Genomic DNA, 25,709 nt, shown 5'->3' with positions numbered 1-25,709 from the left:
GGCGCACGCATCCGGGACATTTTGTCCTCCCAGACAGCCGTGGCATTCTTTTTGTGTAGTCCCTTTCGGATATTGCGGCTTTACAGGGCAAAAATTGCAATACTGAAGCACATAGCTTATATATGTATCATGCTGGTTCACCAACCGCAGTAATCGCTGTTTTGAGCAGCGTCATCGGCCTCATACAGGAGGATAGCGTAGATATATCATAGTGATTTCACGTCTACTAGACTAGGGATGCTTGAGAACGGTGTATCACAAATGTTTGATAGCGCCTGACGCTTAGATGTTTCGGGGTTGCCTTAAGTTGACCGTACACGAGCATGCGCTCGTATGCTTTAGTTCCTACGACAAGCGATCAGATAGTGAGTAGATTTTTAATTTCCTGGCAATACACAGACGCCGGTTCTCTTCGTCGAATTGAAACCGATACATCCAAATTAGTTAACAACCCGTGCACCCACCGCGGCTGACGATGCGCGCCACATCTTTGCGACCCCAAGAGATATTTCCGCATACTGTATAGTTACCGATGCATCGAAAGGCTACACGCTGGTTCCCCGACGACCTTGGGTGAACGAACATTGCGTAAATTTCACCAAGCACGAGCCAAAGCCTCTCGAAATCGTTCCGCATAGGGTGCCTCGATGCGCGCGCATCGAGGCACCCTAGTTCCGCAGCACATGCAGTGCCGCGCCGGATCGCACAAGCTAGAGAAGAGGAAAGGCTCGCCGCGCCACCTTTCCTCCTCGCCCGATGAAAGTGTCTAAACGACCGTCTTTTCATGGGCGCCACAATATTGCTACGCAGTGGCGCCATCTATGGGCAGTCGGCATGCTGGCTTGGGCGAGCGCTCCGTTTCGCTCTCCGTTTTGAACTTCCCGTGAACCGCCGTGAACAAGTTCACAGTGGTGCAAGCGAATCGAACAGGCCCTATGTCAGACTAAAATGTGCACGGAGTGTGTAAGTTTGATCTGCAGTCCTGAACTGCAGGTATGATCGGCTTCTGGGGTGTAAACACACACCAACCGCCACTTGCGTATGCACATCAGACGTGCGTAAGCGGGGGTTTTAAAGGCGCCCGTGTGCTGCGTCGTCTGCTGCGCTGCCGCTTCGTACCTGTACGCCTGCACCAAGTCGGCACCGACTGTGGAGTGGGTGCAACATAATCATGAACCGGCCCTCCACCTTTCCTGCACCTTTTGAAACGAACGGCGCGGTTCAGCGGGCGCCATTGCTCGACCGCTGAAACGAATGGCAGGGTGCAGCACCTCGTAAACTGGTTCAGATGGTGCAGGCGAATCGAATGTACCCATAACATAACGCCTGCACCGCGTCTGCACCTTTGCATTAGTTTCGAGTGTCTCTCTGGGCCTGCATCTCAGAAATCGAGCCGCACAATTTCTGAACTTCTCGTGAACCGCCGTGAACTAGTTCAAGTGGTACAGGCGAATCAAACAGACCCTTTAATTCACTTTATGCGGCGCGACGAAGTGGCAGCAAGTATGACATCCCTTGTAACCGGGAGGCAAACTTGAGCTGAACTGAACTTGTGGCCGTATCCTTCGTAACAGGCGAGTAAAATACTCAGGCCGAATGAGAAACAAAAGAAGTACTGAAAAAGCGAAAATCATCTGAACGAAAACAAAGAAAATAAAAAGCGGCAAGAAAAAAGACACTTCAAGTTGGTGGCGCCGTCTAGTGACGCAGAGTTTACGTAGAAGGGCGGCAGACGTTTTATTGCAGTAACTAACTATATTCTACTTATCTGCTGGTGTAAAGTGTGCGCACCGGTGCAATTTACAACAAACAAACCTTTTTTTATGTATTCATTAAATAAGAACACCTATGCAACAAAAGGTTTCCCGTGTTGCAGGACGAAGAGTCACAAGATGTCGCTACCGGCCTTGTGACTGGCGTCTACGTTTGCCGTTTTCCGTAAAAAATAATGCGTGTATGGACAAGCTAATGCTTTCTAGTATTCGCCTAAATGAATATTTCGCGCTCACCACACGTTTATTGGATCCCGCAGAGCCTCAATGTCAGTCACTACCATCATTATGACATTACCGTATGCATTGAGCGGCACACGCAGCTAAAACGTCTTCGGTCATCGCGGTAGGTTAGTGCGGAACCCTAATACCGTACCGTACCATTACCGTACTTAGCGTACGGTAATGAACAAGTGCTAGAACTCTATGGCAATCGCGCGGGGACACCGTCCATGGTACTGACGCACCAAGCCCATAAAAACAATGCCAAGGCACTCGCTGCTGATGTACTGTGGGCCAGGCGACACGAGCCCAAAACGAGTTGTTGCCCCAGCTTCATCTCGACACCACCGGTTAGAGGTAAGTGAAACCGAAATGCTGAGGACGTATGGCGCACTTCGTTCGTGCAAAGAGGCAGCTCGGAATGGAGCCAGCTTCCGTCCTGCATCGTCTGCATCGATCCCTGACTCTTCACATCGTCGCTATGCGAAGACCTACGTTTCCCTTGGTTTTCCGCCTACTCTCTCCCGCCTGTAAGGCCGAATGTACTGAGAGCAGACAAATAAAATCAAGTACTTTCTGCCTCTTTTAGTTTGGTCACCTCAGCCGGGCTGGACGATAGTGTCGACTGGTGTGATCTCGCCGACGACTATGGGCGATTAAGTCACACTGTCTCAATTTCAATTAGATTTATTTAACAAAAGGTATCCTTGCTGTACTTCTGCATGTACTAAGAACTGAATAAATAAATAAAGTAAAAAAAGAAGCAAGACGAAGCCTAGCAGACCGACACAAATTAGGACAACTTGAAACTGGGCTACCTCACAATTTATCTTAGCAAGTTGCTTAGTAATCTTAGTAAATTACAAGAAAGGAAGCCCCTTCTTTTCACTGCGTGGAAAAAGGAGTGTGGGGAGGATATCAGGGGGTAGAAAGGGGGTAAAACATCCCCTTTCTCGGGGCGTTTGTGCGCGAGAGCGCGCTTGTACATATGTGAGTGAGTTCTTTTGCGCACTGAAGCAACGTGTCAAGAAAGCAACACGTGTCAAGCAACTTGATCACATAAAAGAGTCATACACGAAGTTATTTAAAGTATGTGCTCTCACTAGCAGAAAAGAAGAAATATGCAGTGTATTCGTATCACTGATCCGACTCGTCCGGCTATCCGAGCTTTCGCATCGTATGCCAGAAGGCGCTGCCTACGTTCGCAACAACGGTTACGTCACCGCGACCCTGGTCGTCGCAGACTCGGAAGCAAAAGCCTTCGTGCTCGCCGTGCAATGCCAAGGCCACGATGCGCCACTTCCGCCGGGCGGTGCGTGACGCCAGATTCGCGGCGAGGACGGCCGACGCTCACGACGCGAGAACGCGTGGCACAGCTCTTTGGGCTGTACTCGAGCGCGGTGTCCACGACGTGTCTGAGGCTCCGCGATCACTTTCGGAGCCTACAAAAGCACAGCCTTCGAGATCTGTTTTCCCTGAGGCAACAGTCGCTGGGGCGCGGACTTGAACGGGACGTAGACTGCCGAAGAATGGGTTGAACACACGAGAATATAGGTTTTCGAAAGTTACTCATTGTCACACTGAGAGGGGGCGAGGAATAAATGTCCTTACTGCTTTCGCTGTGTCGAAAAGGCAGGCGCCGTAATCCCACTGCGCCTCGCAGCGGTATACCGTACCGCGGGCACGGACGCGGCTTCACGTACCTCCGCCTCGCCGCATCCGCAGTGGTGGTGGTGGCCGTGCTGCCTCTGCGAGAGACAGCCATTCGGGCAAGGTGCTTCGCTACCGCACGTGTTGATGACTGGACATCAACGCGGCAGTGGCACTATCTACTGTGGATGTGGCGAACGGTAAACTCTGAGATCGAATCGAACAGTGCGAGAACCTACCCGAATCGAATACTTTTCGATTATTGAACAACCTTCTACAGCGAAAGCTGTATATGACTAACCTTCCGCAATGTTTTCGGCATCCGGCAACAGAAACGGACTTAGCGATTTCTAACAAGCCTACACACAATAAATTTCATTGTTTTCGTTGAGTGTGACCACGTACGAGTGCAGTGCTGCGACGCAGATGTCGAAATGCGGTACAGATTAGAACGCTCGCCGTGAAAAATAGCGTGACGTCAAGGTTATCGCTGTATATAAGCTGGAGAGGTACCGGCGCTAATATCGATGGGCCGGATACGCATAGTTCGTGCACCCGAAGAACAACATGCGTACTAGGAGCGCCGGACGGAACAGCAACGAGAATGCAAACGGCGTCGGCGCGAAACGACCACCGACGAAAAACGTTCCCGCGATGCTGAAAGAAAACGACAATCACGAGCCCGGGCAACCATTCCCCTCTGTGAAGATGGAATGGCAACGTGAAGCACTTTGCTTTTCGTTTGAGAGCTTGGACTGCCGGCAGGTTTCGTTGACATTCCTTCTTCGCAGAGTGGAATGGTTGTAATTTCTTTCACCGTTAATGTAAATGTGCAAATTAGCAAAGTTAGAAAGTTTGTCAGTATATACTTTATACATACATTGTACATATTATGAAGCACGTTTAATGAAATGCACTAATTCATAATTGCGAAAAAATAAGCGTGTTCGCGCACGGAACATTCGGCAAACCATACGTGGTCATGAATTATCGGAATGAAATTTTACCAGGCAAGAAGCACTTATTTGCGAGCCCGTCAGCAGACTAAATCGGAAATGCACGTGGACAGCATGGAATGCAGTGGCAGAGCGGAACAAATACTCCGTAGTGGAAGAGAAGAGTGCAATCACTGCATTCTGCCGATGATAAGACATGGGGCAGAGACTTCGAAGTTAACAAAGAAGCTCGAGCACAAGGACCGCGCAAAAAGCGATGGAACTAAAAATGCTAGGCGTAACTTTAAGAGACAGGAATAGAGCGGCTGGATCAGAGAGCAAACAGCGATAGCCTACATTGTAGTTGAAATTATAATGCATAATTGAAGGTCGCTGGGAGAGGCATTCGTCTTGCAGTGGACATAAAAATAGGCTGATGATGAGTGGTCGCGGCAGAAAATGCCACATTGCATTGAATAATGTTGCAACGAAGTGTAGTAAACATTAGTCCTGAGCACACACAAAGGCACAGCTTTGAGTGTGAATTGCCGCAGTTTACCAAAAAAGGCCGATTTCCTGAACGAGGCAGCGTGCTCTATAACGTGTCATTTGCTTCCGCTATGGCCTGGACAACATTTAAACTACACCGTGTGGTTTAACGCGTCGCCGAACCGCCCAGTGGGTTATCGGGAACGAGGTGCCGGGCCCCGAACTAATCTCGAAAACGTGTTTTTTTTTTTTTTTTTTCACGCGCACCGACACCGCATTTCGTCCCCACCGCGGGATAAAAGAAACTGTCAGTGCTACCCGAAGACGAAGCACGCTCTGGTTGGCGCTCGACGTGCCCGCGGCGGTGTTCTGCACGCGAAGGCTGCACATGCAGACACAGCCGTGCAGCAGAAACAGCGCCCTGCAGGCGTGCCACAATTACGCTGCACGGCGCGACGAGGAAAGCCGGCAGCGGCGTCACAGCTCGATGGTGCACGACGCGAGAGCGCCGAAACCATCCACGACTATTGTGAGCGAAGAGCCGGAAGCTTCGAGAAATATACTCGCTTCAATAGAAAAAAAAATTAAATTATGGGGTTTTACACGCCAAAACCACTTTCTGATTATGAGGCACGCCGTAGTGGAGGACTCCGGAAATTTCGACCACCTGGGGTTCTTTAACGTGCACCTAAATCTAAGTACACGGGTGTTTTCGCATTTCGCCCCCATCGAAATGCGGCCGCCGTGGCCGGGATTCGATCCCGCGACCTCGTGCTCAGCAGCCCAACACCATAGCCACTGAGCAACCACGGCGGGTCGCTTGAATAGAGGAACGGCGCACTTGGCGGTCTGTGTTTATCGCAGAGATAAAATTTAGTTATAGTATTTGTTGCTCCATACTGCGCAATTCCGTAGAGAAGAGAGCCGCTAACCGGCACATCTCTGCAGTGCGAGTGCCACCACAGGTGGCGCGATCAGGCAGCGAACGCGCCCCGCAAAGCACTCGGCACGGGCGCCTTGGCTCCAACCTCCCGACGACGAGAACGGACGAACGCAGGTCCACAGAAGAGCGGCTGCGGCGCAAGAATTCGTTGCATCCGGCAGAGCCGGTACATGCGGCGCCGTCCGCTTCGTGTTGGTGCACAGCCAAACGCACAGCGCCTCTACGAAGGCCTCCCCACTCTCCACGGGCGGGCTGCGCATGCGCCGTCCATACCAGGACCGCACGACGGCGGCACCGACGGAGCGAGCGCGGCCTCCGATTCCCATCGCAATGATTTGTCGCATTTCTTGCAGGAGTCTGATGTGTTATCAGTTGCATCTGTTTCGTGCACGGGTGACGATGTGACGTAGTTAAAAATATTCGATAAATATTCCCAATTACGAATAGCGCCTTCGATTCGAGGACCGAACGTAACAGGACAATATTCGAATGGCTATTGGGAAGTCTCGAGTATTCGCACACCCAAATCATAGACCACGACAGCCCAGTGCATATACCTGTCCCGCGAATTAGGCGCACCTCAGGAACTGTAGACGACTGCACAAGCCCTGTATCGGGCATTTCGCGTCGGCCGGACATAATTGCTACCGACCACGCATCTATAATTAGGCGCCGCTCTTTGAAGCGGCGAAGAAAGCAGGCCGCCCACTCAATTACGAGCCCCACATTCGCGCGCACAATGTCCACGGAAAATTCACGGCGGGCGCGAGGCTGTAAGCAAATCGTTTTTTATACACTTACGGTGGTAAAACCAACGCGAAAATTGTCCTAGGACACTACAGGTTGAAAGCCACAAACGCTGACAATCAACGGATTTATTGAAGAAATGCAAGGGGCATAGAAAACACGTGGGACAATTGCTCAAGCGCCTGTGAAAGCCAGCCATCATAAGTGCATATCGTGTCGTGCGCCTGCAAAAGACAACGTTATTACAACGTTATGGCAATCTGTCGAGAAAAGAAAATTCGTCACTAAGGATGACAAAAGCGTGGCTGACACATGCGTTACCCGAATGATAAAACATGTTTCACCCAAAGAAACGGCGGCAACCTTCAATAAATCAGGCGATAGCCGATTGTGTCGTTCAATCTCTTCTGATGTCCGCGTCTTCATTTTCGCGCAGTACTGAATGCCATAGCACAAAATACGCCACGAAAAGGCGCATCTCGCACACACACTTTACCGGTTTCTTGTCAAACAAAAATCCGAGGGCACATAAGCACTTATGAATTGTGAATGCAAGAGCATCATAATGTCCACTTGAAGGGCGCCGAGCGGTCCTTCGAGCTACGCGCTCCGAGCAATGCACCACGTGCTGCCCGAGCCAGCCTGCAGTGCACGCCGTATGCCACCGACGCGGCGATAACCTCTCCCCTCGCGCAACACCTGGCGCGCTAATGCTACGCCTCCAACAGATAGCACGCCCGTGCACTCTGCTTTATGACGCCATGCTACTCGGACCGAAATTTCATTTCCGAGCCCGCGTGACGAAAGCGGTGACGTCAAAATTACCGCGGCTTACTCGGGAGCGTCCCGATTACATTCTATGGCAGTCGGACAAGGTAGCACGACGTCACGGATCGAAGTGCACCGGCACACTGCGCTATCTATTTGGCTACCGCCGCAACAGGCGTTCCCTTCCGCCCCGCTCATCGAGGAGCGCTCGTGCCGAAAGCGAGGGTGACGTGGCGTTGCGGCGATGCCCTCTCCCCTCACGCAACACCCGGAGCGCCAGCGAAGCAGCAGCCGCTCCCCCGCTCTGCTCCGCCGAGGCTCGTGACGTGACGTCGCAGCCAATGGGAACTCTGTCGAGGCGAGTGTAGCTCGGCAACGCTAGCGTATAGGTGCAGCTTCGCAGACGACAGACGCAAGCTTTCTCGCTCAGTGGGCCTTTGACGCTTTCGCATCAAGATGGGGGCCAGTGCAGTCTGACACAGCCTATCAAGGCTGTCGCGAGAGAAGAATGCGAGAAACTGGCACGTGATCCGCACGCGCCTGGCGTTTCAAAGGGCAACATTGTCGAACGCCAAGAAATGTAAATTCGCGTCCTTCTCCCGCCGTCGCAACCCTTCCTTCTTCCCATATGAAATTAATGCCACACCATTAGAATCAGTACAATCCTATAAAAATCTAGGTGTTACTCTGTCTCACGATTGTCTTGGCGCGCACATGTCACTAGCATTATCTCTGCAGATAACAAAACCTTAGGTTTTCTAAAACGGAACCTACGGCAGGTCCCATCAGATTTAAAATTACTAGCATATAAGTCACTTGTCAGGCCGAAACTGAAATACGCGTCAGCTATCTGGAACCCGCATACAGCATATCTCACCGACGCATTAGAATCAGTTCAAAATCGTGCTGTTAGATTCATTCGTACCTCATATTCATACGACGCCAGCGTTTCATCACTGAAATCAGAATACGGCTTGTCAATACTTTCATGTCGACGTCGCGTTTCCAGTCTTTCCCTGTACCACAAGTTCTTCTTTTCTTCCCTTAATCAAGAGCCTTACATCACAGCAGCAGCACGCATATCTCATCGCACCAGCCACCCACTTCATGTGGCACGCCCACGTGCACGGACAACCACCTTCGCAGCCTCCTTTCCGCGCCTTCCCGCCAACATCGCTAATACGACTTGTCCATCTTCGTTCACAGAACTTGTAACCGACCATTTTGTTAAATAATTATTTCTGACGATGTTTTGCTATCTTATAAAAACCCACCCCTTATGTAATGCCCCTACGGGGGACCTTTAAGGTAATGAACTGAATTTGAACGAGAGAAGCGTGCGCGCGACAGTGGCTTTGTGGTTAAGAGCATTGCGCTGCTGTGCTGGAAGAGGTACGATCACACCATCGGTTCCGTATGGCCTCACGAGCAGAATTGACTGAACAGGAAGGAAACTCGAGGTACGTGGAGCGATCACGTCACAGTGCGCGCGAAATCGCGACATAGGTACGAGGTATATAGAAACGCCGCCCTAATAAGTCAGGGTGTGCAAGGTCGTCCGTGACGCGCGCAGCTGTCAAGACGACGTCTAAGCCCTCGTAATTTAGGTACGCGATGACGTGGAGTTCGCGGTTGTGAGCGCTGGCCTACTTTCCCGCTATGAATTCATACCAATTCGCTCGGCTGTCAGTGTGTTTCGCTTGCTATACACACTGCTTAGGCAAAACTTGAGTGGGCGAGTGCGTACACCGCTTCGTTTTGCAAAGAGGCGTGACTAAACGGCACTTTCCAACACTAGAATAGCAGCTTGGCCTTGTTGGTTTTCCATCCTGCTAGTAACAGCGCAAAATATAGACAAGGGACGAGACAAGAAGACACCACAAGCGCTGCTATTCTAGCGAAATACATTTCTAGTACCTCGGGCCCTTTTCAATGTTTCACTCTCGACTTCCCAGCACTCATTGCCCTCATTGTCAACGCTGTCTGCCGAGCGAGAACCATGTCGTTCTGCGCACGTATGAAGATTCTTCCGCCGGAAGTAATTGCCCTCTTTGGAGGACATGCACCCTCTGATAGCCACGGGCGAAGATGCTTGAAGATTCTAAAATCTGAATGGCACCGCCAGGCCCGTCTGTACAGGGACTGTTTACGCCTACGTCTCTCCAGCTGCACCCGGCAATGGCGGGATACGTTGCGCGTCATCGACAGGTCTACAAAAACAGCGCTTGTGGTGTCTTCTTGTCTCGTCCCTTGTCTATATTTTGCGCTGTTACTAGCAGGACTTTCCAACACGTCACGTGCCACGCTAGCTGCGCGATGTAAGGGCGATCGAGTGAGCGCACTGTACTATCGCTTTGCATGGTTGACAAAGATTGCTCGCGGTTTACGTGGCACATGCACACGTACGTAGGGTGCGCCGCTCGCGCAACTTGGCGGCAAGGTTCTGAGGACCACGGTCACGTGAGGCTGCATGCTGTTAGATCGCGCATTACCGCCGTCCGATATAATCGCGCGCTGAAGAGGAAGCTTTAGCCCGGGCTCAACTTTGACGCCGCCTATTCAAAAACATGTAAAACGCAAAAACGTTTTTGTGAGATAACCCCTGGGCCGATTTTAATGAAATTAGTTGAATTTTAGAGAGAAAGTTAAATTCTAGTGACCGTTGGAAGCGGAATTTCGATTTAAGGCTTGACTTCTGTCAAAAAAATTTTCAAAAATTCCAAAGTTTGAAAAAAAATAGAAGCACAAAGTGTACGAATTCATAGTTCTGCATCAAGAGCAGACATATAGCGGTTCTGTAAAGGGCATCCACTAGATCACTTCAAGGAAACAAATTCGATGCGTCATTTTATATCTTACGTGAATTTGTTACGTTGTTTACCAGGGTTCTGCAAAAGCTGTACTTCCATATTACAAAATTTTTTTAGATTAATTTGTAACAAATAAATTTTGTCCGCTTTAGATGTACTACCAGATGCAACTCAGAGAATTGTATCACCTTGTTTTGTTACTGAGTTACAGAGTTGTGAACATTATAGTTTCATTATTTGAATTTTTTTAAATTTTTGCCTAGTCACAATATTTTAAGTTTTTCTTTTAAGTGCAACAAACCTCGTCAAATTTGGTGCAGTGGTTGCCAAGAAGAACGAATCCGCCTTTTACATGTATTTAGATAGGAGCGCCCGAGCTAAAAAGCTTCCTCCTAATGGCGCCCTCCGCACCACGCAAGGGCTATGGTGGCTAGCCGCCATACAAGGGCGGTCGCTCGACTCGTGTCCGCGCGGCTGGGGAGAAGCGCGGCGGTGGTGGTGCTCGTCCCAGGCAGCGCGCCTGCGGTGACGCCGACGAAGGGCGACACGCTGTAGCGTGCACGGCCGAGTACCGTACGCACAGCGCGCGCTGGACGCTGCTGTGTACGTGTATAGGCCATTGCCTACTGCGTCATCCGGCACCTCTCCTTTTCCCTGTGCGCGACGAGGAGAACGCTTTTTCGACCATCCTCCGTTCAAACGTCCGTCCTCCGCCGGTGAACGTGTGCAGGGTGTCCCCATGCACCGAGATTTAAACACATGCAAATGCCGCAGCTGACCAGAACCAAGGTAATGTTGTTTGGCGTCGCTTGTAGGTACTCAGATTATTATTATTTCTTTTTACGTTCCGCCTAATTACGTAGCCTTTTAATCAACTTCTCGAGTATTATAAATAGATGATAAGTGTCAATGATAAAGTTGAAGACCAACATGAAAAACTCCCGACAGAAGTTTCTGTTGCGCAATACGTGCTACATGAAAGCGTTTTTCCGAGCCTTAAAAGAATCCCGCGAATGCGTGCAAAAATGCCGCGCGACTGGTCGCTCGAGGCACTTGGCGTGTACTCGAGGCACCTCGCCCAGGCGCAGCCGCCGCTGGAGAAGAGCCCGCGCTGCGCTGCGTTTCCGCGACCTAGTTGACGCGAGCGGCTGCACGAAGGTCGATTAGCTCGCTGCTGCTGCCGCGTTTCTTCGCTACAGCGTTTCGATCGAGTGAGATGTGTTCATGGTTGCTTGTGCGCGCGTGACACCGTGCTCGTTAATTTAGTTAGTATGCCTATACGTTTCCAAGTTTATACGCCCCATAAAGCTATACTGTCCTTACTTTGTATAGCTGTCCGCTAATTTACTATTAGCGGTCGCTTTCGAGAGGGGAGCGATGACGCGAAATAAGTTTGCACGTGATGACACGGGACCCTTAAGGCGAGAACGACGAAGTTCGTGGTTGCGCGCGAGCTCTCCGAGGACCAGCCATCGCTAAAGGCAGACGTTTTTTTCCCAATCTGTATTTTGCCAAACTGTTTTAGTTGTAATAGCTGGGTGACAATATATAATCTCTTAAAAGCCGCCATCATAATTTCTTGCTAAAGTTTTGCATTTCACCCGAGGCACATAAACCTGGGTGCGCTAATGTACGCCTGGTTTTGTGTTTTAATGGAAACGAAGGTGAAAAATCCGCTGCGACAGTTTTCAATTATGTCACGTACCACCTGCGGCGAAATGTATTGATGCTCCAGTTAACACTTATGCAGCACTTCACTTTCCACAGTGTCATTGCATTTTGCCACAGATTTTGAAGAGTTATACGCCTCGAAGCTGGTGGTAAGCACATCGCTTCTGCTAGATAGATCTCACTTCATTACTGCTCCGGATCAATTCCGCAATCGGGAAGTGTGCTTCGTAAAGTAAGGAAGCGCGAAATTAGTAAAATATCGCTAACGTCAATGTGCTTCCGCACACTGTGCACCTCTTCAAACAATGCAGCCGGTGTTACCCACCACCAAGGCATGCATCCGTTGAGTAATCCGAGGAAGCTCGTCGAACGCGGGGAGGGGAGCACGCGCTACCACCACCATCAAACGCACGCGGCAGCCACGAGAAAGTGGGTCACGCCGTGATTCGACACCCGAGCGCTTCGCCGAGCGACGCAAGGCAGCTCGCGATTGCGCGGCACTCGGGGGCGGCCACTGCATGGTCGAAATATTCCTTCGGAACGATTGTGTAAACCGTGCACTATATAGCATATAGGGACACTTAGAACGACAGAAAGCTGAGCTAGTTGCCAAGGGTTCATGATGCAAAGAAGGCGTGCACACACGGACACGAGAGAAGTGGACAACACGAACGCCGACTATCAATCGAAGGACGCACTGAGGCGAAATAAAGAAGCCTGTTCGACGGTTTCTTCCACAAGTTTTGTGTCTTCTTTCTTTTTTTCGCCTCAGTGCGTCCTTCGATTGATAGTCGGCGTTCGTGTTGTCCACTTCTCTTGTGTCCGTGTGTGCGCGCCTTACCCCTTTTTGCATTATATATGGATACGTTCGTTTCCGTGCTACCTTTGCGTTTCTTTCAGCACCGCTGTGTTACTGCGTGTTTTATAACGCCACTAAACGTATATTTTTACTATATAGTACAGCATGAAGATTTACTGTCTTACCCGGTTGCGAACACCTGCAACATATATGAACTCGGCTAAGCTCAGCTCTGCCGACTTTTCCTTCGAAGGAAAAGACACGCGTAGCTGTGCGAACCCCTCGGCGATCACATTCATGCTTGCGTACGTGTGTGTGTCCGCGTGCGCGTCTGTGTGCACCCCCGCATCTCGCACAACCAGCAAGAGGGTGAACTGCGCGCACGACTCTTCTATCGAACATTGTGCAGGAGGAAACAAAACGAGACCCAAAGAACACAGCGACAGGGCGTCACCGATGGAGTACACGAAAGGTGACAACGCTGCTAGGACGGCGAGAAACTACGACATGACCTTTCGCCCCCCGGTAAAAGAATGGCGACCCCCCCAAATAACTTTTAACTCGGTGCGCAGGTAATTATTCCGTTACGTGTTACCGGTGTACTACTACCGCGACACCAGATGTATACAGGGTGTCCCACCTATCATTAACCAGAGTTTAAAAATATGCAAATGCCACGCAGCTGTACAGAACCAAGGTAACGTTGTTTGCTGTCTCTCGGAAATACTCAAATTTCTTTTTTATTCCGTCTAATTAGACAGTGTCTTGATTAATCAACTCTTCAAATATTATAAGTAGATGAAAAGTACAATGAGAAAATTGTAGAGCTACATGAAAAAACTACCGATACAGCTTTCCATTGCTCAATACGTGTTTTTCCGAACGTGAAAGTAGCCGGCAAAGGCAAGATTACCGCGCGACTGGCCACTCGAGTCACATTGCGTGTACCGCGGGCTTCTTTCACACTCGGAAAAACACCTGTGTGAAGCAAGTATTCAGCAGCAGAAAGCTGTATTGGGACAGGGTCCCAGGGTTCCATTCATGTCAGTCTACAATTTTCTCATTGACACGTGTAATCTAATTATGTGATTGATACACTAATTATTAGTTGCCTAATTAGGCGGAATTATTATGTGTGTGTGTGTGTGTGTGTGTGTGTGTGTGTGTGTGTGTGTGTGTGTGTGTGCGTGTGCGTGTGCGTGCGTGCGCGTGCGTGCGTGTACGTGTGTTCTCTTAAAAGCCGCCGTCATAATTTGTTCCTAAGTTTTGCATTTCACCCGAGGCACATAAACCTGGGTGCGCTATAATGCACGCCTGGTTTTCAGTTTTAATGGCAACGAAGATGAAAAATCCGCTGCGACAGTTTTCAATTATGTCACGTACCACCTGTGGCGAAATGTATCGATGCTCCAGTTAACACTTATGCAGCACTCCACTTCCCACAGTGTCATTGCATTTCGCCACAGATTTTGAAGAGTTATACGCCTCGAAGCTGGTGGTAGGCACATCGCTTCTGCTAGATAACGCAATGAGCTCTGGATTGCATCCCTTTTCGGCGTTCTCTCTGATACCTCCACAGTTCCAGCCTCTCGAACACTGCGGCACCAAGTCCCTCATTATGCGATCCGTGATCAGCCCCTGTACCGACGCAACTGTGCACCAGAGGGGCGTACGTGGTTGCTCGTCATCCCGAGAGGCTTCAGATCTGAGTTCTGTTCCTCTTTCCACTCGGACCCTCAGTGTGGCCACGCCGGCGTTTTTAAGACGTATGAGCGACTTCGACGTCGCTACTACTGGCGGGGGATGTACGCCTTGGTTCAGAACTTCGTCCGCTCTTGCCGGGAATGTCAGCAACGGAAAGCTCCGCCGCACCTCCCAGCCTGTGAATTCCAACCCTTGCCATGCCCATCTCAACCTTTTGATCGTGTCGGTGTCGATTTATAGGGTCCACTTCCTTTGTCTACGTCCGGCAACCGGTGGATTATAGTTGCCGTCGACCACTTAACACGCTATGCAGAGACTACTGCCCTCCCAGCCGCTACAGCGCAGGAAATAGCCACTTTTATACTGCGCCGTTTTGTGCTTCGTCATGGAGGCCCTCGTGAACTCCTCAGCGACCGAGGCCGCGCCTTCTTGTCTGAAGTCGTTGAAAAATTGCTAGCTGAATGCACTATTGTTCGTCGCACATGCACCGCCTATCACCCGCAAACCAATGGTGCCACGGAACGCTTTAATCGCAACCTTGGTGACATGCTCGCTATGTACATCGCATCTGACCACTTCAATTGGTACCTAGTTCTTCCGTTTGTCACCTACGTCTACAATACCGCAATGCAAGTTACTACCCGTTTCTCCCCTTCTATCTTCTTTATGGCCGTCATCCGTCTCATACTATTGATACCATTCTGCCCTACCACCAAGACCTATCAGAATGCGTGCCAATCTTGGACGCCGCAAGACAAGCTCAAGAATGTTGTCAGTTGGCCCGCCGCTTCACTTCGGACGATCACAATCACCAAAAATGAAAACACGATGCTCCCAACTCGACTCACATATTTTCTACCGGGTACCCTCGTTTGGTTGTCCGTACCGACCCGCACACCATGACTCGCTTCAAAACTTCGTCCTAAATACGATGGACCGCACCGCGTTCTGCGGCGAACTTCTCCCGTCCACTACCTCATAGAGCCACTCACACCGCCGTCTGACATGCGTCGTCGTACCCGCGAAGTCGTCCACGTCCAGCGGCTCAAGCCCTATCACGATTCTGTGGCCTCATCTTCAGATTAAATCGTCAGAATGGCTCCTTCCTCCCCTGGGGCCATTGTAATGAAGAAGAACGCATGGACGTAAGCAGCAGGACTGCCAGCAGCATCGCGTGCCGCAGATGCTCGAGCTTAGAGACTGTGCTCGGTGAAGCGCTCTGCCCGTCATCGGTCCATCGTGTAATAAATCTCCTTTATAATCCAAACGAATCATTTCACTCACTCACCGACCGAGTGGCAGCCGCCGATGGCTGCCGCAGGTTGGCTAAGAACTTCGCACCGAGTCCGTTCTTTCCTGCATATACGCCGGCGGCCGTAGTCGTCGTCGCTATTCGTCTAGCCATCAGTTTCACCTTACGGCGAAGCAGAGTAAATCTTTCCCACTGTTGCACATTCGGCAATGTGCAACTGGAGCGTGAGCTGAGCTCTACATACATCGGAGTCGTATTTAGCCGGGGACCAGGAACGGGCCGAGTACAAAGTGCACAAGATTGAACGCAGCAATCGAAGCGTCGGACGAAGACGCAGTGTCGGCGCTCTGGCGTTCAAACTCGGCCCTACAGCAAAAAGAGGCCGGGAAAGGGGGTATTCGCGCGGCACTGTTTTATCATTTCGGCGTGTGTAAGGCCGCGAGATGCATCAGCGCCCATAAAGCACTGGAGTGAGTAAGGCTCGGATGGGCCCGCTCGCTATTTTCGGGCACCGCTTCCACGAGCGTGTTTTGGGGCGGCCATCCGGTCGTCGGGTTGGTCGCATGTGGCCACCCTGTAGGCGAGGTCACGTGCAAAGGTCCCGGGCGCGCGGCTCGTCCGACCCTCCTTGCCTTCCTCTCGATCGACGCGTACATGATGTGGCGGGGGGGGGTCTCCCCGTGCCCATTTCGGCGCAATACAACCAAGTGCTCCCATGCATGCTTGCAAGGTTAGAAAGGCTAGATTCGGAAAATATTAGCAGCAAGCATCGACGGGAAATATCTGGGCAACCAGCGGACGACGTTGATCTATCCGACAACGTTGGAGACGACTCGCATAAAATGAATGAGGACTTGAAAAGATAGGTTTGTGGATTCAGTACGAAACACTAAGGTAATGGTGACTAGCCTGGCGCGTGGAAGGTAGTCACCGCGTTGAACCTATGCAAGAGCAAAACTGTCAAGGTCATTTAGTCATGGGAAAACGGGGATCACGATCAAGAAATTCTCTGACGAATAGGTAAGTAACTCACATTAACTCAGTAAGTAACTCAGAACTGCATTCTCAAATAAAGAACGGTAGCTAGTTCGTCGTTATCCTTGAAGAGCACATAATCACTGCACCATACCATGTATCGGTGCTTACGGGGCTGAAATGATAAGAAACGAGAGGCAAAGGTAAGGACTGCACAACGAGCGATGGAGAGAAAAATGACGGGCGGAACGTTAACAGACGGTGGTACGAAGCAGCCACACATGTAGCACATCTTCCAGTTAAGGTTAAAATCTAGCACAAGCGGAGTTGGCCAGGTCACGTGCGCAGACCAGATAACCGGAGGTCTGACGTACAGTTATATTACAGTACAGTTACAGTACAGTTAGTTAATGAACGGAAAACGCAGTGGAGGGAGATTAAGTGGTGTGATGAGATTAGGAAATTTCAATGCATAATACAAAGTAGGCTGGTACAAGACGGGAGCTCGACAGGGGAGACCTTTATATCCTGCAGTGGACACGATATAGTCTGATGATTGCGATAACTACGAAGTGCAGAAGAAGTATGCCGTGCTCTTCTAGTGCGGAGGCTCTTCTCCGGGCGTAAGTACCCACAGAATGAGGCGTGCTGAGCCGACGACCTAGCCAGCAACGCCAAAAGTAGCGCGCTTGAAACTGCAATAAAGAACGCCTACAGCCCAGATTCCGTAATTAGAACAGCGCAGAAGACGGCGACTTCGTTCCAGCCTTGTAGTTGAAGCCGCTTACAGCGATCAGCGCAGTGGCTTTTCGGTGATCGCGCGAGCCAGTCGCTTTCACTTCAGAGTGCCTCCAAGTCATCGCAGTTGTTACGCAAATGAAGTCCCAATTTCACAATTATGCGACTATACGTACAGGATGTCGGCGTCCAACAAAGGCGTGCCATACAACCAACATGTGCACCACGGCTACAGCTTCAGACGCGTGCCGAGAAACGAAATAAGGAGTAGGTCAGGGAGGGCGGTCGCCACCATCGTCTTGAAGAAACGACGTGGTCGCATAATGCGAGAGAGCGCTTGGAAAGTACGTTTCGTTTTTATTGTTTTATTCGTTTTGAAGGAGGAGAAGACGGTATGCCAGGTGAAACAAACAATCACCACAAGGATCCACGCCCGTTGCTGGTTCAACGACGGAAGGAGAGTCAGCAAAGGAGGAGGAACGACGCATGCGCAGGGCGCCGAAGATGAGAGAGCAGCAGCAGGCCGGCGGTGCCCGAGGTTATTCGAGTGCAAATGACGACGGCAGACAGACGTGTGCTGACAACGTGGTCGCCAGTCGAAGTGCGTGCTGTTACTCGGTATGAATGGGAACCTATTCGCTGTAGTGAAAGCCGCACTCTCGAGACCTCGCTTTCAAGACAATGCCGAGGTGGAGCAGGCTTTGCGACAATTCCTTGCATCGCAGGGCACCGAGCTTTACCGGAGTGGTTTCTTCGAACTCATTGCACGGTATGAAAAATGCCTCAATGTCCGCGGCGACCGTCGAAACACAGTGCGAGGTGTACAGTTCGTGATGCTACGGTGTATTCTTTTCTTTCTTTTTGGCAACAAAGTGACCGCGTGAAAATAAACGACGAAACTCGCTTTCGGAACGTCCCTCGTATATCGGATGCCTGGAACACGAAGCGTGCACGATAACTGCGTCCAGTTCGTAGCTTTTCCCTTCGACATCGCCCCACGATTGTTCGCGCGAGTAGTTTCGCATACGCTGACGCTAGCGGACATCCTTCCGTCTACAGCGTTATATTCACACGCACTATGTTGCAGCCACGTTAGGAGGAGGCACAGATGCAGCTCTCTTCGAATTTTGTCCGCCAGCCTGAGCTGCCCCGAGTAGTCTACACTGCACCGCTGCAGTCCTCGAAGTATGTGTGCGCAACGTTGGCCCCCGGCATCCTCCCCGTGATCCACTCGGCGCAGGCATCGAAGCCGACCCCGTCGTCGCCTGGAAGCGTCACCGTGGCGGCACGGGGGCATCGGTCTCTTCCGCCAACGGTGGCCTCCGCTACGGCGGCTTGGATCGCGTCCAGCGCCGTTTTACGTAGCGGTACGACAGCGGGGCGGGTCGCGCGCCCGAGCGCGCTCCTCGCCCTCGCTTTGGCAGCGGTCCCGAAACTGTCCTCTGTTCCTGCCGCGCGCACGCCCGTCGCCGATCCTTTCGGGCCCACCTCTGCTCAGCTGCCGGGATCCACCGCGACCCTGCTGCTGTGCCAAATGCTGGCATCGCCGTCGCTGGATGTCGAACGCTGCGCGCGTGCCGGAGAAACTTCTACGGTGCAAGCTGCGCGACAAGATGGCGCACAAAGCAAGAAAAGGAACAGACGAGCACGGAATCAGAAATTATCGAAAAAGAAAAAAAATTCCGCCTCCATTCCATCCTGTGGGAGTGGATGCATACAGCGAAGCTAGGTCGTAAGTTAGACACGCAAAGTACTACTTACACATAACCTACAGACACGATAACACCGGACTGCGATTTGAATATGCGAGAAAACAACAAGCAGCGTAGGAAGCGGAGGAGAAAGGTGTCTGGAGGGGAAGAGAACAGCGTGCCGGGGAAAGTACGAAGGGGACCGCAGAGGATGGATGTCGCAGGTTTGACCCCGACGGCAGCAGCTGCATTTCGACGAGGGCGAACAAAGAAAGAAAAAAAATGCGCTCGTGCACCTAGACTTATGGACACATTAAAGAACGCCAGGGTGTCAAAATTAATCCGATGTCTGTCACTACGGCGTGCCTCATAATCCGATTGTCGTTTTGGCACGCGTACAGCGCCATAATTCAATTAAAGTTTAATACTTATGCCACGATGCGATGTGCCATTTGAGGCAATGACAATAGTAAACCCTCTCAGAGGTTATGAAGTATGGCGCACAAAAATGCCTCAAGCAAACACCTTCCCCTGTGTGTTCCCTGCACTACGCAGACAAACAGCAGTCGTGCACGCAAGGTAACGTTCAACATCAACTAACCACTCGCGTGTTGGACTAAACGTTGAAGAAATTAAACCTTCCCTGTCAACACCACCGCTAATAATCTTCAATGAACGCAAACAGCAAAGAACGCTTCGCTTACGTCGATTCTCACAGTGCGTGGCATCCGCACAATTTTTATATTGCCTAATGTCCTACCTATGATAAAAAAAAAAGCGGCAAAGCATGGCCACCTAGAGGAAAGTCTAGGCGACGTTGAGCGAAATGGGGAAGGAGAAACAAAGGGAAGCGTCGCAGAGGAGGAAGGTAGGCGGAAGCCAGCTGAGTTGACCTCCTCTGGCAGTTGCTACAGGTTTTGTTTGCCATACAGATGTAACGCGTTTGTCTCGTGATAACATCGTCTTCGCACGCCGCATGCCGTGTGCGAGCGAAAGCCTGCGACTGTGAGCCGGCGATGGCGCCTCAATCTCGCGCGCGCAAGCGAGGAAAGGTGGAGGAAGCGCGCCGTCTTCCGTCGCGCGCACGGCACCGGGGGAGGGAGGGTGGCGTTTTACTTCGGCGACTCGCGGTCGCGCGGGCTTCGTCTTGAAAGCGAATCCGCCTTGGCGGCACAGTCTAGGCGGGCCGAATAGACAGCACGAAGGTCACTTCGCTCGCTGCTGCTGCCGCGATTCATCACGCTAGCGTTTTGACAGCGAGCGTCCGCGGTCATCGAGTGTGATGTGTTCATGTTTGCCAGTGTGCGCTGACACCATGCTAGTTAATTTAGTTAGTAAGCGAATGTTTACAAAGGGCGTTCTACCACGGCGGCTTCTTCGTATGGCGCGGCCACGCGAGCACTGTCTTGAATACGATCTGCGATGCGGACAGTGTATCAAAGTACACCGAGGGCCGATAGCGTCGTGTGCGCTAATCACCCATACGCTTGCTCTCACCCGCGTTCACGAAGTGAAATGTCACTGTAACTTTTTTTTCCTTTAAGTTTTCTTTTTTTCTCAGTTTTCGTATTAAAGATGTGAATTTTGCAAACTGTTCTTGACGCATCCACTCGTATTTCAAACGTGCAATTTTGCCCGGAGGGTGCGCTCCATATCTACCGCATCTGAAGCCGTGCATGTTACGCGGTCCAAAATTTTCGTTGAAGCAGGCCTTTAAGACTCTCTTCGTCATAGAGAGATGAGGGAAACAAGTGTTCCTCCTCCACACACGCCCTTTGCCACGCAACGCCGGGCGCGCTATAAGAGCCCAGCAACGGACCTCGCAGCGAGCGACTTCAAAACTTCGCACACGCAAGCACGCGCACCAGAGCGGCGGCCACGACGGAGGCTGCCGCCGTTCCCGCGCGGCCGACCGAGCAGCAGCGGTCAGCAAAAGGCGGGGCCGCCCGGCAGACGCGGACACAATCGCATGACCCACAAACGGCCGCTGTGAAATGAGTAGCGCGGCCGCGTGGGAAGAGCCTACGCGCTGCTCGCCCCTCCTCGACGGCGGTGCGTATAACCTCCGCGTCCAGCGGGTATAGCGCGGCGATGCCTCCCGGGTTCAGTTGATGAGGCGCCAATGTCTATAGCTGCGGATGGTTAATGGCATCCCGTCGGGGAAGCGACTGGCCTGCGCGAGCCGTTTAGGTTTTACTAGACCTATTGCAAGCGAGCACTCGACACGCGTCTACATTATTTTGCAGCGTTACCTATATGCCTGTGACGACCCCGTCGCCATCTCTTCCCTGGCGCCCGTTCCTGCGGCGAGCGTCGGTGTCGGCGGCGTAACCGAGCGTACGAGCAGAGCGAAACCGGAAAGAACGAACACGGAGCGGGAGAGGAAAGACGCGACCGAGTGCGGCCCTTCGATGACGTGCGCGCGGGAAACGTGTCATGCGGACGCGCCCTGCCGCTCGTCTCGTCTTCTCGCGTCTGCTCTCGCTTGTTCGGTTTGCTATCGTTCGCGCTTGATTGTCGTGGTTTGCGATTTTTGCAATCTGATTGTCTGCGCAACGCAAATTGTTTAGTACTTTATGGAAGCCACCCAGCACGAGCAGTGGCGCAGCCAGAAATTTCCTTCGGGGGTCTCTCACGTTGCAGCTAGGCATCCTCCTTATAGAATTTGTCTAGGGATCAACTACATCAGTAACTGCATTGCAATTACCAAAGATGGTACCAGTCAATTTTTGAACGCTACGCACTGTCAAGGCAAGTAAAATAAGTATATTTTCATAAAATAATATACTGGTACGTCTCAAGAATTGTGCCCGAAATAATTCATATCAATACTTCCCTGTTTTTTTGCTATTTAATAAGTAAAGAAAATATCACACGAACTTTAGAACTATATTAGTTCGAAAACAGCAAAGCAGTGTATGCCGCTGATATGAATAATATAAAGGCCGTGAAATGAAGAAGTTCAGGACAAATAATTGAATGAAACTTGGTCATTCAAGAACGTTGTTTACATTTTTGTACATATGCAACGACGCTGTCCTTCGTTTCAATGTATTGCGCAGAAGGGGCTGTCACCGGTCGTGTGTTGTAACTGCACCGAAATTATAGTCGCAACAGAGAGCCCATAGAAAAGCCAGGAGTTCTGCAAAATATACTAGAGCGAGTCAAATGAAAGTCAGCCAATGCGAATATATGACAAACGGGCCACATTATTTAAAAGTAGCCTCCATAAGCATTTAGACATTTGTCCCACTGAATAACGAGTCGCGTGATTCCCGTTTCATAAATCTCCTTGGGTTGCTGCCTCAAGAAGTTTGTAACAGACTCCTTCACGTTATCGTCCGACACGAATCAGGTTCCCTTGAGCTGTCTTTTTCAATTTCCCCGGATTGTGGAAGTCGCAAGGCGACATGTTTGGGCTGTATAGCGGATGTTGCAGTGTTTCCCAATTGAACTTTGCCAGTTTTGTGTTAACCACATCAACGACGTGGGGACGGGATTTGTCGAGGAGCCAGATGACCCTATACGTCAATTTTCGACGTCGTTTGTTCTTGAGTGCGACACGCAGCCGATCCGGCGTTTCACAATATCGGAAACGATTGATAGTTTCTCCAGGTTTAGCAAATTCGGTCAGTAATGGTCCCTGACGATCGGGAACAAAAAGTCAACAACACCTTACCGGCGGAAATGACGGCCTTTGCTTTCTTTGGGGGTGGTGAATTCTAATGTTTCTGCTGTGAGCATTGCCATCGCGTTTCAGGCTCGTAATAGTAGCACCATTATTCGTCCCGGTGACAATTGCAGACAAGAAGTCGTCACCCTCATTGTGATACCGGATCAGATGAGTCAAGGCAGCAGCGCCGAACCTCTCCGTCTTCTGGCGGTGATTCAAAATCTTGAGCAACCATTGCGCACACAAGAGCCGATAACCAAGGTTTTCATGAATTATGCTGTGACCCGAACCATGACAGATGTTCACACGCTCTGCCATATCATCGATGCTTATCCTCCGCTCTTGTCTAATCAGCTCATTAACCTTTGCAATTGCGTTGGGGCTGATTGCACGGTGGCTTCGGCCCGGTCTTGCGATCGTCTTTGCCACTTTCACGTCCTTTGAACCGTTTGCTCCAACGCTTCACAGTCGCCAATGAAATGCAATGTTCAACCTACATGGCAGCCATAAGGTGACTAATTTCTTCTTGGGAAACACCTCCAGCTGTGAAAAACTTGGCCACCACGCTGTTCAACGGTTGGAGTGTCCATTATGTCCCCCAACCATGTCCACCCCAGTGTATGAGAGCATTAAAGATACTTGATCCTCACACCTACGTGTCACTTTTGTAAATGAGAGATGCCTATGTGCTACGCGCATGTCTCGCAGATAATGAACAGAACCATTATTGCGCGGGTGGGTTGTTTCACTTTCATTTGACTCGCCTTCGTAAATTAAAAATGCGAAGATACAGCTTGATAAAGGGCAAAAAAATGTCACTGGAAAGAAAGTTCACTGCACGTATACACAAAACCTCGCAACAAGATATTTAAATATACGTATAAAGTCTCCAATAAATATACATATCTAAAAAAAAGTCACTGTATATAATGCATCGAACAAGGCAAACAAATATGTTCGGCAATCAGAGATCACCCCCCCCCCCTCCCTCCACTCCTCCCGATGTATCGCGCGCGGCGGAAGGCGGCGCGCTTCCTCCCCGCTTTCCTCCCTTGCGCACAGAAGACTGAGCCACCATCGTCGGCTCACCCAAAAACGAACGCGGACCGATGTGCGCCGCGCGGTGGTCGTGGCAACACGAGAAAGACGTATGCGCTCTGGTTGGCTCCGGCAGCCCGCAGGTAGCGAGCACAAGAAAATTGGAAGCTCAATGTGCCCTCGCGAATAAATTTCAAAGCAGAAAACTAAATAACAACGTAATTACCTTTGTTGGCTTTAGTGTCTTGACATGGATGCTTTGGCGCAGGTGAAAAAATTTTTGATATTCTTTTCTGCGACAGGACGGCACAAATGAACCACCACAACCCTTCGTCTCATCATACCTCGCTGCGTGCTTTGTGAACTTGTCCGATAGTGTGTTTATTTGGCTTGCTTCTTTGTATGATCCTATATACGACTTTAGAAAAGTTAATGCACCTTTGGCGTCAAGTGTTGACAACAACATTCAACCCATAAAGTTCCGGAATTGAAAATCTAAAGCACGACTTTAGAAATATCAAGGCACCTGTCACATCAAAAGTTTATTAGAACTTTACACAAATAAATTTTCGAAATTAAAATCCATGCGCTCCGTATACTACGCGGGCTCTGCGAGATGCCGCGACGAGCCCGCTTGTCATCAATACGCCTTTGAAACTTTCTGCTCGGATGGGGCTCTTTGCGTTATGCGACTTCTGGTGCATGGGCGCTGTCGCGAAATCCAGCCCGAGTTTGCAATGTTAGCGCTGAAATGTCTTTTTGAGCGTGAAAAAGACACTCTAGACAAAATCCAGAATGATTTCCGGCGCCGGGGGCTGTTTTGGTCGGCGGTGCATGATAGCCCGAAAAAATTTGAAGGGGGTGGGCTGAAGCCCCATAAGCACCACCCCCCCCCCTCCCCGGCTGCGCCCCCTGGGCACCAGCAATTACACTGGAACCTTCGACGAGTCACGTATAAAAGCCGACGCGCTTGACCCGCACATCAGATTTCCGACGATCGCTGACTATGCTGACGGCTATCGTTGTGTTTGAGCGTTACTTGTTTTGCTGGGCACAAGTTCGCCGAATAAATAGTTAAATTTGTAACTCACAGATTCGACACTGTATCGTTATTCAGTATCGCTACCACGTGGCAGTATAATCATAATACAAAATAGTGTCAGCAAGTTATTTTCTGGACAATGAGCGACGTAACCGGTGGAAGTGCTTCGCCTGCCGCCGCTGCTAAACTATAGCTGCACCAGCAAAGAGGTTCAGCGCCGCCGCCGAGGGGACTCTGCCGTTCAGAATCAAATTCCTTGCCACAATATATCGCGAATGAGTATCGTAATCACGGGTGATTTTTTTTTCCTTTCCCACCAAGACTCTGGTCGCCGCTTGCTGACCAGTTAACGCGCCCGTCAGCGCCGAACCACGGCGCTTCTAGAAAGGTGGACGTGCCCTGTACACGGTTCAAGGTTGGATGCATCATTACAACGGGCTCAGTCGTCGGCTCATACGCCACCTATACTAGCGCTACAAGTGGGCTGGTCAAAGGCTCTGCTCTCGACGAAATTACGAAACAAAACCACAAACGCTACCCAAATTCCCCACTGCCAGAAATGTGCGCTCGCAAGCTCATCATTTCTTCAATAATCGCTTTCTAGAAGCGTTTGGCTATTCGCTTGCGTTGGCAGTCATCGTCAATGGTTGCTGCACAATTTGTTTTTTCTTCGGCAGACTCATTACTCGTCATGTAGCAAATATTTGCCGCTGTACGTTCTCGTCATCAAGCAGCCATCTCGGGCTTACACAACCGAGGCACTTTCTTCCGGGTTTCTTCTTCGCCGTCC

The 25,709-nt window shown here is 50.7% G+C and overlaps 1 protein-coding gene across 2 annotated transcripts in view; it reads right to left on the bottom strand.

Annotated features, from left to right (window-relative positions):
- The window catches only part of trc (Serine/threonine-protein kinase tricornered), a 116,913-nt gene that overhangs the window by 74,614 nt on the left and 16,590 nt on the right, over positions 1 to 25,709 (bottom strand). Inside the window, exon 2 of one of the 2 annotated variants that reach the window (XM_065432044.2) lies at positions 3,606 to 3,742. The exons of the other annotated variant lie outside the window; for it this stretch is intronic. The gene's annotated coding sequence lies outside the window, so the exon portion shown is untranslated. The remainder of the gene's footprint in view (positions 1 to 3,605; positions 3,743 to 25,709) is intronic. 2 annotated transcript variants of the gene reach the window in all.

Source organism: Dermacentor albipictus, chromosome 3 (genome assembly GCF_038994185.2).
Source record: "Dermacentor albipictus isolate Rhodes 1998 colony chromosome 3, USDA_Dalb.pri_finalv2, whole genome shotgun sequence".
Taxonomy (NCBI): domain Eukaryota; kingdom Metazoa; phylum Arthropoda; class Arachnida; order Ixodida; family Ixodidae; genus Dermacentor; species Dermacentor albipictus.
Note: the sequence above shows the minus strand (reverse complement) of the source record. Positions and strands in the feature narration are given on the sequence as shown.